A 14,176-nucleotide genomic window follows, 5' to 3' on the forward strand; every position below is an offset into this window, starting at 1 on the left:
GGGCTACAGTCTATGGGGATCACAAAGAGTTGGACGACTGAGCGCGCGCGTGCACGCACGCGCGCGCGCACACACACACACACACACACACACACACACACACGTCAGATAACCTTCTTCTCTGTGAATCGGGGATAGTCCCCATTTACTGGATGTTTGAGGGTAAGGAAGATTAACCCATACTCCTCCTTGGCTGTGACGTTTACAGTTGAATCTAAGCACTAATCACCGAAGCTCTCAAAGATCCGGTTCGCCCTCGTCCGCCCTACCCATGACCCTCATACCGGGCCATTCTCGCGGGGCTCTTTTTGGTCCTAGATCAGGTGGGCGCTCCAGGGCCGCGTTGATAGTAGACACTGGGTCTGGTTCCGCTCGCGCAGCGCCCGCGCAGCCCGCCAGGGGGACCCCGACCAGCTTAGGCAGCTTCTGATAAGAGAGAGTCCGAGGGGCGTGGAGCGAGAGTCCTGCAGCGTCGGCTCCAGGAATACCCGGAATCAGCCGGGGCTTCCCCACTGGTCCAGGGGCTGGTGGGACCCCGGCTCCGAATCTTGGGGTTCCAGTGAGAGGCGCGCCTGGCTGGTGGGTGTGTCCTTTTCCACCCTCTGGGCTTCCAGCAGGGAGAAGAGCCCCAGAAAGTGGGTATTTTGTTCCCAACGATAGGTTTTGTCTGCGGTGATCCCTGCACAGCAAGGGCAACTTTGAGGCCAGGGTACGCCTCCTGGGGGCTGGGAGTCCGGGGGAGGGGGATTGGGTTTTGTCTGCATCCTCAAGGAGGAGGCTGGCGGCGAGAGTGGGGGCGGCAGGGCCTGGGGAGTTCCTACCGGTCGTGGGCAGCGGGAGACTCGCTCGCACCCGGGTCGCGATCGCGTGGCCACGCTCCTGGAAGCCCGCCCGGCACCCTACGCGCCGCCCCCAGACTCCTCTTTCTGCGACTGGAGCGTGAGGTTCGGTGGGGATCTGTTCAGTGGGGATCTGAGCACTGCTGAAAACTTTTCTCCTCTCAGCCCCCGTGAGTCTTTTGTCTTGTGCGACTGAGTCCCTGTCCGCTGCCCGGCGCACCGCGCCGGGTGACCACCGAGGGCAGGAGCGCTCCGACTCCGTGAGCCCTATGGCTGCGGCCGGCGGCCGGGCGACCCGCGGCGGGCACAGCCAGCGGCGCGCCCCCAGCCCAGAGGCCGCCGCCCCCACCCACTTCGGCCCTCCGGCAGCCCTCGCCGCCCGCCCCCTCGCCTGACTCATCCGCCCGCGGTGGCCGCGCCGAGTCCGCTGCCCGCGCCCCGCCGGGATGGGGAGGGAGACCGCGGCTGCCCAAGGCTGCGGAGGTTTCTGCTGACGCCCCCAACCCCGCTGCCTCCTGCGCTCTGCTCGGGAGGCGCCCGACGTCCCACCCACTCCGGGAGTGAGAGCCGTGAGAGGCGACTGGACCCGCGAGGCCCCGCGCTCGGGACAGGTGAGGGGGGAAGGAAAGAATGCTGCCAGGGTTGGGAAGGTGGGTGGGCAATCGGTGCGGTTGAAACGGGGCTCTGCTTCACCACTCTCTCCCTCCCCGCCCCACCTCGGCCCCCAGAGTTAGGATAAACACTGTCTCCTGAAGTTTGGAGAATAAACCAAACCCGCCATCAGTTCTGGACTCCCCAGCCCCCGGAGCGCAAGAGGAGCGGTGTAGGGCAGCCTCCCAGGACCCCGGAGCCTTGGAGCGCCTGGCTGGGTTTCTCCAAGCTACACCCTCCTTTGTCTCCGTTCCAGAGTCGGCATTCTCTGTAAAGACGTCCACAGTATTAATTTATAGTAGTCCTTGGCAAGAGCAAAGTGTGGTCAGGGTTTCCTAAAGCAAAATCAATATGTGGTAGGATCTTCATAGACAAAATGGAGAGGCGAAGCAATTATTTGCCAAATTCAGCGCTATTCTTCTCTGTATATAATCTGTCCTTAAGAGAAAGGGCTGAGCGTTTGCAAGATTTGCTCCATTAATCATTCTTTTGCTTTAATTAATTGCCCAAGCCAGCATTTCACATTTAGTAGGTACAGGCTCTCTGTGGGTATTTACTGCCACTAGTTTTCCACTGAGAAGTATGTGCCTGTGTGTGTGAATGGTGTATATAATCAGAATAACTCATTATTCGGTACCAGGCATAGGCAATGCCAGAAAATCAGATGCTTCCCACATATGTAATTTACCCACTGAAGTCAGGTCAAGTACACCTTAGCCTGGTGTTGGACTATGTATGTTGGACCTAAGTGTTTATTACCTTTTTTTTTTTTTTCTAAAGACCTTCAAAAGTACTTGTGGACACAGAAAGCATTTCAAGAATCGACAACTGTTCTTATTTGTCAGTAAGAATATTGAACTCTTTAGGTTTTGCTGTCAAACCAAGTTCTAAGGTACACTTTTTGTAGTAATTTAGGAAGAATTACAAAATTATGAACAAATATTAACAGCTTTGTGAAAGCTATTAACTTTGCTGGCTTGTCATGTCTTGCTTTACAGAAACACGTAAAATGACCTTCAGTTTGTTATTTGGCCACCAATACCAGACTATATCACCATTTTGTGAAAAGTAGGCTGAACTTCAAAACTTCTCAAACCTTACTTTATTTTTCTACTACTTTTTCCCTATACAGAAGCATCCACTAAAGCATGAAACACTTTAGCTTCATGCTTCTCAGACAGCTTAAGTGAAGGAGTTGTTCTTAACAGAAAATAATGTTTCTCTTAAGTAAATTAATGTTTGAGATTTTTTTTAACTCTTAAAATATATCTTCTGAAGTGTTAGGAATGATTTTTCCCTAATGAAGTCTTACTATACAGCTCATTATTGTGAGATGATTTAACTATAATTTGTAACCTTGGTTATAAGTAGCTTTGTATCCTAGGCTGGGGAAGCTTTCAAAGCATCTGTATGCGGTTTGCAGGCAGCTGACACAGAGAGATTTAACCTGTTGCTTCTGAGTCAGGTTCAGGGAAATACATGTAATATCCAAAGGCTTTCTGGAAGGGATTCTTCAGGAGAGGTCACTGTAAAGTGTGATGGCTGCTCTTTTTATTCCAATTTAGAGGAATTACTAGTGACGCTTTTGAACATTCCAAGAGTTAGATTGCTATACTTGAACTTTTGTAGCTTCAGCATTTTGACAACAGCTCATTGGACAAAGATAACTACTAGCATATAGGGGGAGAGGATTCAAACCATTTATTTAAATTTTCTTATTCCCATGGTAAATCTCAGCATAAAGGAACAGAAATTTAAGAAAATAGATAAGAACAAAGATAAGAACAGATGTCACTTTTTTATGTTTCTTCAACAAAATTGGTAGATGATAAAATTAAGTCTTCATGGTTATACCTATTACTTATCATATATAATGTATAGTCTAAAAGAGGAGGCAATTCTAAAACAAATTTCATTTCATGTTACTTTCACTAAATGAGAGACAGCATGAGGAGTTCAGTCAAACAAAGCATGTTTGGGAAAAGAACTTGTGTAGAGATGGAAAAAATGTGTCTGCAGTAAGATGGACCCTTCATTTTATTAAGGGATATATGATTTGCAGTTTTGTCAAGGGTATTTGTTTCAGGATTTAAGATATGCTTTGTCTGCAAAGATCTGATATGTGTCCAACCACTTAGAAAACATCCATGAACCCTTGTCATGGTGCTAGGTTTGCTGACTGGTGGCAAATTAGCCTCTCCTTCTGGGAGTTTGCAGGCTCGCAGAGAGGGGACTGGGAAACGTGTCAGATCACTGAGCATCTGCAATGGTCCTTCAGCATCAGGGGTCTGGTCCACAATGGATTTCCAAGGGCATTGAATGGGGAGCCGCAAAACCCAAGTTGTGATATATCCTGGCTGAGATACTGGTTCTGTGGCCTTGGATACCTTTCTAGGCTTTTCAGTCTCTCTGCTCTCGTTGGCCGACCAAGGACTTTGGACTTTGATCTTTTCATCCTCTTTGTAGAATGCTGCATGATGAAGAGAAATCAAGATGTGGTGGGGGTGGTGTGGTGAGCAGAGTTTGGGCTGGGGGAAGACAGGCTGGAGATTGCACTGGAGAGTGGGAAAGAGTAATGCCCATGATAGTAGGAGGTCAAGGAGACCGGACATCTGGCCCATCACTGATTCTGCAAGTTCAAATACATAGCAAAATAATGAGTTAGCAACATTCACTTAGTCCTTGATGGTTTTCAACGAATTTTCACAAATAATGGCAGTTGATTTTCTTTACATTTCCAAGAGGTTATTCAAGTAGGAAGGTGATGAAACCAGGACTTATTTCACAGAGCATGTTTGTACCAATATGCTCCATTGCTTTTTTGCAGGATGTGTAGAGACAAGAGAAGCTAGAACACACTTTGGAAACCTTGTGTAAATAGGAGACAGAGATAAGGGTGGCATCAGATTTTAGTAGAGTTTCAAATGTATGAGGAAAAGTTTGGGTTATATTCTGGAAGATGTATGCGTGCTAAGTTGCTTCAATTGTGTCTGATTCTTTGTGATCCCATGAACTGTAGCCTGCCCGGCTCCTCTGGCCATGGAATTCACCAGGCAAGTATACTGGAGTGTGTTGCTCCAGGGGATTTGCCCCGCCCAGGGATCGAATCCACATCTCCCCCACTGCAAGCAGATTCTTTACTGTTGAGCCACTGGGGAAGTCCATACTGGAAGCTAAGAATCTCCAATTGTGATATTAAGACCTGAAACATCTGAAATTCTGATTGTTAATCTTTACTTTGATTACTCCTGTTCAGGGCTTCCTCCTCATCTCATTCCCCTCCCCATCCCCAGCAGGAATTCTGGTGATTTGAGTATTATAGTCATGGATAGTGAAAGTGAAGTTGCTCAGTCGTGTTTGACTCTTTGCGACCCGTGGACTGTAGCCCGCCAACCTCCTCCATCCATGGGATTCTCCAGGCAAGAATACTGGAGTGGGTTGCCATATGGATAAGACTCTGCCAAAAACTTTGAGTGCAATTGGAAAAAGAAAATTCTCATATAAAGATGGGCATTCTTGGGCCATTGTGCTATTAATCAATGGAATATGTTCCAGCAGCAAGTTATTCTTTGGAAATTTTGTCACCAGACGTGAAATTACACAAAATTCATGGAGTGTGAACAAAATGTGAAGATGTGGACATGTAAGTTCCTTTCTACAGTGTCCTTGTCACTCTGCTCCAGACATTAAGCACACTAATGGGGGTCAAGTCCCCTCCCCTTTACCCTGGGTTCCTGCAGAAGAGAGTTATCAGGATTCATCTGCTTATGCACACGAGGAACCTACATTTAACTGTGTTAAGCAAAAGAAAAAAAACAAAGTATATTTATTGGCTCATGTAACTGGAAAGTCCAAAGGTGAACTTTGCTTTAGTCACGGCTAGAACACAGAGCCTCATGGCTGGAACACACACCCTGTCTCTCTCCCTGCTTCTCAGCTTCTCTTCTTTCTGAATCAGCTTCATTCTGAGGCCCCTTTCCATGTGTTCCACATGCTGAGAAAGGTGAGCACTGGTAGTTCCAAACCTGCATTCCTGGGCTTTTGATCCATAAGAAGAGAAGACCTGTCTCTTCCAGGTCCCATTTATGGAAGTCTTCTAAAAGGTCTCTGATTGGCTGTGCTTGGTGGTCATTGACTCAGTCTCCATGTCCAACCAAGAGTTCTGCTGAAATAGTCTTGGACTGGATGGAGTGCCCAACCCTGTTTGTATGCGGTGCTGGTGGTGGGGTGGGGCGAAGGACTGGGAGGGCACCACGATGGACAGTTCTGTCAAGATCATATAGATCCCCCAAACTTATGAGGCTGCCAATCAAAAGCAGCATCTCTATTACTGGGGAGGATTGCTCCCTCCTTTTTGGGGATAGCCTCCTGGACAATGATGTGAACTTTGTGTGTAGAGGCAACTCAGATGCCCAAGGCCATGCAAATTCCAGAAATGGGACCTTTCTCCCAGCCAAGGCAAAGTCAGGAGATGAAATAGTTCTTTCCGTGTCTAGACTTTCATAATAGGATCCAGAGGATTACGGAGTGAGGAACCCACCATTTATCCATGTCCATGTGCTTTTAGGAAACGCCTTTGTGCCCTGTTTTCAGCCTAAGGATTTTATTTTCAAAAGCCTTGGTCATCCTGGGATCATGAGATTGGAGACCCCCTACTTCGGGCATTACAAGATCTAGTGACACAGTGACAGTTTGAACAAGGAAGTAAAGAGATGAACATAGAACTATTGTTTAAACAGGTTTGTTGAGATTGTGGGAACTGGGCAGAGAGGAGGCAGTGGGCAGAGATTAGGGTTATCACTTAGGAGGCCTAAGATGATTGGTCCCAAGCTAAAATATTGGCTTGTGTGAGCAACTTTATGAAGGTCTGATGAGGATCAAGGAGCCTTTGTGTTGACAGAAGCATTGGAAGGATAAAACAAATCAGAAGGGAGAAGACCAGAAGGTAGGCTGGGTCAGCAGGTGAAGTGGCTGTGTGTTGTGCATTTGTCCATAGTAAATGGGCTGTATCAAGAGCCACCACACATCCTAGGGGCAAAGCCTTTGTATGTGTAGCACTGACATTTCTCAAAGGCATACCTAGTGTGCCAGGTCCCATCTTACATGCTTTACATCCATTACTCATAATAGCCCTCTAAGGTGAGAAAACAGAAAGTAAGGGAAGTAAATGACTTGCTCAGGGTTATATGGTCATTAAACGGGTTCAAATCCTGGCAGTCTGAAACAAAAGCCTGTGTTTAAACTATGCAACACCGTCTTCAAAGTCAAGATAAAAACCCAGTACATCAGGCCAAATTGAAGGATGAGTGCCAAACTGGACCATCTGATGGGCATCCAGACTGCCAGGAATACAGGTCAGACAGAGGGGATGGAATGGAGGCTATTGGGGTGAAGAGGTAGAGTATTGGGGTTCAGTAGCAAACTTAAGGCCTGAGTAAGAAGGGCACAGGCATAGATTCTTGGCTTGGGGTTCGGGTGCAGCGAGGAACGTGGGTAGGAACAGCTTAGGAAGTTGAACAGGTGGGCAGATCAATAGAACAACTAGAGCCTGATTGTTGATCTGAGGCCAGGAACTCTGCCATCTGCCTCGGTTTAAATATCCTTCGTGATGGAAGTCAATACAAATACAGCATGGGCAGCTCCTTGGAGGGAGACGGAGTTCTATTAGTTTGTCAGGCACTGTTGGGGAAAAAAGAGCTGACATTTGTAGAGCATCTGCCATGTGCCTTCTATACATAATCTCATCAAATCTTCATTAGAGTGCTGGGAGGAGATGTATTGTGGCTTGTTGTTGTTGTTGTTGTTGAGCCAGGAAATGAAGGCTTAGAGAGGTTAAATTACTTGCCTAAGCTCCTGGAGCCAGACTGGAAGTTGAAGGAGCTGTCATGGAAACCGAAATTTATCTGTATCTCAACCTCATCCTGAGTCTTCAGGGAATCATCCTGCTTCCAGCAGGGCAAGGTCAATTTCAAGTCTGGGCCATAGACTTGGGGAAGTCAGCAAAGGCATATGATTGGAAAGGGAGATTGTGAGTTGAACATTCAGACATTTGAATGGGAGCTGAGAGCAGGTCATCTGAACAGAGTTGTCCAGCAGGACTGTATCTGGCGTTGGCAGAAAACTCAATAACCTAGTAGATTTTTCCCCTCAGTGCAGGATCTCTATCATTACGCAGGATAGATACGTCAGCAAGTCAGATGTTTGGAGGGCTTAATTTTAGTTACTGATTTCAGTTGAAAAGAAGGGACCTTTGCCAGCTGCCATGGCCTGAATTTACCTTTAGACATGCAGGTACTTTTCCCAGAAATATGATAAATAAAAAATAATACGTAGAGGAAGAGCATTAGCACATACTCAATGTCACAAGAATGTAGAATACACTCCAGCTATTAATGTCCATCTTGAAGATGCTCTAAATGATGAAATATTTAGAGTTATTTACTGATGAAATATGAGTGATATATCATTTCCCAACAAATTCAAGGTCAAATTGGTCACTGTAAATTTGACTGGATGTAGGTGTTTGCCATGTGCAGTGAACTCTGTATACATATGGTAAGAAGAAGCAGAATGAGAAGGTACCTGAGAAGAAATATTTGAGACATATTTTCGAGACTCCATAGCTCATTTGGAGAGGTAAGACAATCATATTTAAAATGTTAAAGCAGCACAATAGAATAGTATGATTTTAGAGTTGACGGGATCTTTCAGACAGTGATCAAGATCACAGCGCTAGCCAGTACTATGAAGTACAAACTTATTAGGAGCAGTTGACCATAAATGTTATGGAAACTAAAAAGAATGGAACTGTCTGAGCCTGGAAGACAGATCAAGGGAGGCTTCCTAGAGGAGGCAAGTTCTGAGGAGTATGTGACAGAAGGGGTTTTCAGGTAGCATGCTGCTGCTGCTGTTAAGTCGCTAAGTTGTATCTGACTCTTGAGACCCCCACGGACTGTAGCCCACCAGGTTCCTCTGTCTATGGTATTCCCCAGACAAGAATACTAGAGCAAGTTGTCATTTCCTTCTCCAGAGGATCTTTCTGACCCAGGGATTGAATGCACGTCTCCTGTTTGGCAGGTGGATTCTTTACCACTGAGCCACCTGGGAAGCCCAAGGTAGCATGACCAGGAACTTCTCAATATCCTGCAGCCAGAGACCACTGGGAAATGACTTGTAGTTGAACAGGTTATGTTTGCTACTTGTTACAGTGAGGGAAAGTGTATACTACAGGAAAACATGGAGTGTTGCAGTAAATATTAGAAATGAGTGATTATAAGATTTGGTCTTGTAAGTGATTTGAAAGAGGGTTTAAAGAAATAGGACTTTGCTCTGCATTGAGGCAGAAATAATCTTATGAGTTTGTATCTTAATAAGTCTTATCTAGAAGGAGCAAGACGAGAGAGGCTAACACTATAACTGGCAAAGATGCAGCAAACATTCATTAGCCAGATTAGGAGACTACTGGTCATTTAGGGGGTTGGATATTTGTGTTTTTGTGTTCAGATAGGATACCACAGTGCTCTTCTTTTTGTCCTGATCCATCATGGTCACAGAGTGGCCTTAGCTGGTATTGATGCTCTGTGAAATCATTTCCATCCAACAAGAGAGCCCCAGGGCCAGCTCCTAGACGCCTGTGCTACTTTTGTGCTCTTTCATAAACTGGAAATTACATTCCACAGTGTATCTGATTTTATGCACTGACCAAGATACCCATTTACAATAGGAGCCTGTTAGTGAATACTTCTTTGGGGGGTTATTGAGGTGATTTTCTTCCTATTCTGTAAAATTGTATTTAATGCTAACAGCATTTATTAAGTTCTCACTATTTACTAGGTACCCTGTAAGATTCCAGGGATGTCAAGATAAGAAGGATCTCAAGAATCTTATAATCTAATGAGAAAACCACATGTGAATCAGTGATTATGATGCATTGAAATAAAACTGGTAGAGATATGAGAATAGGTAAAGAATAACAGGGGGCTTTGGGGATGAAAGTGATGCTGAGAAAAAGCAGGCTCTTCTGCAAACAGTGAGCTAATCACAGAGGTGCTGAACAGGTTGGCAACTGCTGAGGCATGTTTGCAGTTTTGAGAATCAGCATCTTTGGGTTGAAATGCAGTATGAATTCAAAGATTCTCCATCCTCTCTCTAAGCTGATCTTGGCATAGAAGAGGCACACATTTTTGGCTCACTTGGCAAACCAAGTATCAGATCAGCTCAGTGCAAGAATGAGAACATACACGTGCAAGCATTTGTGATACAGTAGGGTTACTTATTAAAAGGAAAACTCCCACAATTATGGAGAGGATCTACATGGTTAACAGCAGGCTATGGTCATTTAGGTTTAAAGGCTCCTCTATGTTAGGAACTGTTAAATCATACTAAAAATGATCAACCTGGTAATTACGAGACAAGGCTGGGTGCTTTATGAACTATGCCTGTTATTACCCTTAGAGAGAGTTATTGGTATGTAACTCAGTGGATTTGTGGCACTAATCTATGGGCTTCACATCTACAGGGATGGATACGAAGGTGTAGCCTGGGATTCCCATGAATTTAAGATCAGACATGTTAACAAATTAGAGGTAACCCTAACCAATCTAACATTGGTATGATCCCAATGGGTCAAAGATCTGTATTCTACTGGTATGACTACTTAGCAGCTTGTGTGTATGTGTGTGTGTGCGTGCCTTCAATGGGGTTGGAGGATGTAATTGACCATATCTAAGCCTTAACAGGGAGAAGGCAATGGCAACCCACTCCAGTGCTCTTGCCTGGAAAATCCCATGGACGGAGGAGCCTGGTAGGGTGCAGTCCATGGGGTCACGAAGAGTCCGACACAACTGAGCGACTTCACTTTCGCTTTTCACTTTCATGCACTGGAGAAGGAAATGGCAACCCACTCCAGTGTTCTTGCCTGGAGAATCCCAGGGGTAGGGAGCCTGGTGGGCTGCCGTCTATGGGGTCGCACAGAGTCGGACACGACTGAAGCAACTTAGCAGCAGCAGCAGTAGCAGGGTTACTTAGCATTTCTGAAGGATGTTATTATTTCTAATCTTAAAAGTATACATGCTTCCAATGAAAACTTTGGAAAATACATTATGTATTTTTAAAAATCAGGGAGAACGTTTGCCTATAATCCCATGACCCAAAAGTACCCATAACATTTTGGCATTTTTCTTCCTCTTTATTTTTAATGAAGTTTTTCCATAGTTAAATGCGCTCTGTTTGCTTAACCTTATGTCCTAAATATTTTCCAGCTTCTCGGAAAGCTTTATTAATGTTGTATAATGTTGGACCTTTAGGCTGTTTCCAAATATCTGGTATTATAACTGACATTTTGATGAAATCTTTGTTCATATTTCAGAGTATTTCTTTAAGGAAGATCCATGGAAGGGTAATTCCAGGGTCAAAGAGTAAGAATACTTTAAGACCTTTGGTACTTACTGCCAAACCAATTTTCAGAGTAGGTGAACTTGTGATTGCCAGTGCACAGAAATCCCCTCTCACCTGTCTGCATGGAGGGTTATTTATTTTTTTCTTAAGTGAGTAGCAGTTTTGCCAATTGCTGATTTTGTTCCTTTGTTACCAAGACCTCTCCTTTAGAATGGTGATTGGTCAGATGTTGCGATGAGTCACTCCATTAAAAAAAATCACATTGCTCTATAACCAGTTTGCTGAAACTAACATAACACTGTTAATCAACTAAACTCCAATATAGAATAAAAGTGAAAAATAAATATAAAAATTCTTAAGGGAAATAAGTTAAATGAATAAATAAAAGCTGCATGCTGGAAAAAAAAATTGTTCAGAGTGGTCCTGAATATCCATATAGGGGCCCATGACAGAGAGAACATTAGTTTGTGAATGATTTCTTAAAGCCAGTGACAGGCAGGCACATCTTGTAAGGGCACTCTTCCGACCTTTGTGTGGAGCACCTCCTAGTGAAGGTGATGCTGGACAAAGGCCCTGCTTTTCAGAAATCTTCTGTCTCTGTAGTTTGGTGGTTGGGTGCTTGGACTCCTAGACTCCTGGAACATTTGGGATCATTGTGCTTGTGGTTCCTACACTGTTGGAAGGGGCTGTCAGCCCGGGAGCATGGATCTGTGTCTATTTCATTCATGCTGTTCTCTGAGCAGGCGACCCAGGAGCAGGTTGTGCTGGTGGGTACAATGTGAGGTCGGCTGTGCCCTAATGTAACATGTGGACACCTGAGAGATACCCCCTCCCCAAAGCCCTCTGCCCTCTTAGTCACTGATCCCCCCCTAAACAAGTCAAGCAAAGATGCTGAATTTTGAACCTTCTGGGTTTACTCCCTTTCCCAAAGACTAGCCAACCATATCAAAGTATCTCATTTTCAGAGTGATAACCCTTGCTTTATTCCACAAGAAGGAGGAACTTGGGGTTTACTCAAACCTCCATGGGGTGTTTTGTTGCCGAAAACATTGCTTCAGACTACAAGGGAACTATTGAACTTACCGCCGCAGTCAGTTTGAGGTGGTTTTTGAGGTCCAATTTCAGTTTTTTCCAACTGCTATTTTGCTGCAGAAATAATTTACAACTACAATAAAAATACTTCTGGTTTTCTTCTAAAAGTTGGAGGGGAAAATTATTAGAGTGTTATGATTCCATTTTCTTTTGTGGATCTCAGTCAATAATTTTGACAAAATTGTTTTCATTCATTTGTTCACCACATCATTATTTAGTGAGATTCATTTAGCAGTTGCTGTTGAATCATATTTATGACCCATTTTGTCAAATGTGAGGTCATCTTATACATGGTAATGTAGAAAAACAGGGAGGAAATCATGACCTAAACATTTATTGGTTGCTTTCTGATGAGACATATAAAAGTTCTCATAGCTTGCATAAAGTAGTACCCAAAGTACCCAAGCTCTGTAGGAAGTTCATTAATTAATAATTGATTCAATAAATGTTACATGCTGGTAACTGGGGATATGGCAGGCATCAAAACAAAGGTTGTGGTGGTGTGTACATCTAAGTGGAAAAGACAGGTCTGCTTCAGAGAGTAGAAAGTGCTTGTGAGGAAAGTAAGGAATCGAATGAATAGAGTGCCTGGGTTTTTGTAGATCGAAGGGTAGGAAAGACTTCTCTGTGTTTGAGACATTTGAATTAAGACCAGTCTTGCATACTGGGGAGAGGTGTGTGCATGCATGCTAAGTCACTTCAGTCATGTCCGGTTGTGTCCAACTTTTTGCGACCTTATGGACTGTAGCCCACTAGGTTCCTCTGTCCATGGGATTCTCCAGGCAAGAATACTGGAGTGGGCTGCCATGCCCTTGTCCAGGAGATCTTCCCAACTCAGGGATTGAACCCACGTCTTCTGCAGCTCCTGCATTTCAGGTGGATTTTTTACCACTGAGCCACCGAGGAAGCACATTGGGGAGGGGAAGTAGGCTTTATTCTCAGGGCACTGGGAAACCATTAGGAAGTTTTTCTTTTGGAACATGATGTTTGAGGTCATTTATTAAAAATAGGGTTGAGGGAGTTTCCTGGCTAAGTGGTTAAGACTTTGCCTTTCAATGGAGGGGGTGTATATTTGATCCCATGTTGCGGGGCTAAGGTACCACACACCACAGGGTGCAGCCAAAAATTAAAAACCTAATCACAGGGGTTGAGATTAAGAATGTTAAGCAGTTCCTCACTGTGATGATCATATTGGAAGCGGGAACAAAAGTGGCATTCGCACTTAGAAACTTATTGGGTTGTTCTGTTCAAGGTGTTCCCTATATCATTAAGTGGCTGAAAACATTCCATAAACAGTATGCATATGTGTGAGTGCATGCTAAGTCACTTCAGTAGTGTCTGACTGTGACCCTATGGACTATAGCCCGCCAGGCTCCTCTGTCCATGGGATTCTCCAGGCAAGAATACTGGAGTAGATTGCTGTGCCCTCCTCCAGGGGATCTTCTAGACCCAGGGACTGAACTCATGTCTCTTATGTCCCCTCATTGGCAGGCCTCTATCACTAGCACCACCTCCAAAAACAGTATATCCACCTTCAACAGTATATCACCCTTCATAAACAGTATTCAATTCAGTCACTCAGTCATGTCCGACTCTTTGTGACCCCATGAACCGCAGCACGCCAGGCCTCCCAGTCCATCACCAACTCCCGGAGTCGACCCAAACCCATTGTCCATCGAGTTGGTGATGTCATCCAACTATCTTATCCTTTGTCGTCCCCTTCTCCTGCCCTCAATCTTTCCCAGCATCAAGGTCTTTTCAAATGAGTCCCTTCAAAAAGCTTTTAATATAAATACAAATATTTGTTTATCCATAGAATATAAACAGCTTAATGAGTCAGCCAGGAAGTTCTTATGCAAAGCTTTAAAAAAAAAAAGCTGTTCCTAGCATAGTGGCGCTTCCCTGGTAGCTCCGCTGGTAAAGAAGCCACCTGCAATGCAGGAGACCCTGGTTCTACTCCTGGGTCAGGAAGATACCCTGGAGAAGGGGTAGGTTACCCACTACAGTATTCTAGGGCTTCCCTGGTGGCTCAGATGGTAAAGAATCCGCCTGCAGTGAGGGAGACCTGGGTTCAGTCCCTGGGTTGGGAAGATCCCCTGGAGGATGGCATGGCAACCCACTCTAGTATTCTTGCCTGGAGAATCCACATGGACAGGGGAGCCTGGCGAGCTACAGTCCATGGGTCACAGAGTCGGACA

General features: G+C 45.0%; 1 protein-coding gene across 2 annotated transcripts in view; it reads left to right on the forward strand.

The window, feature by feature from the left end:
• The window catches only part of TMEM200A (transmembrane protein 200A), an 89,296-nt gene continuing 75,906 nt past the window's right edge, over positions 787-14,176 (forward strand). The window contains exons 1-2 of one of the 2 annotated variants that reach the window (XM_018053205.1): positions 1,429-1,450; positions 2,489-2,558. The gene's annotated coding sequence lies outside the window, so the exon portion shown is untranslated. Of the gene's footprint in view, positions 1,451-2,488; positions 2,559-14,176 lie in introns of both variants that reach the window. The other variant, XM_018053203.1, reaches the window with a different exon arrangement.

This window comes from Capra hircus, chromosome 9, assembly GCF_001704415.2.
Source record: "Capra hircus breed San Clemente chromosome 9, ASM170441v1, whole genome shotgun sequence".
Taxonomy (NCBI): Eukaryota; Metazoa; Chordata; class Mammalia; order Artiodactyla; family Bovidae; genus Capra; species Capra hircus.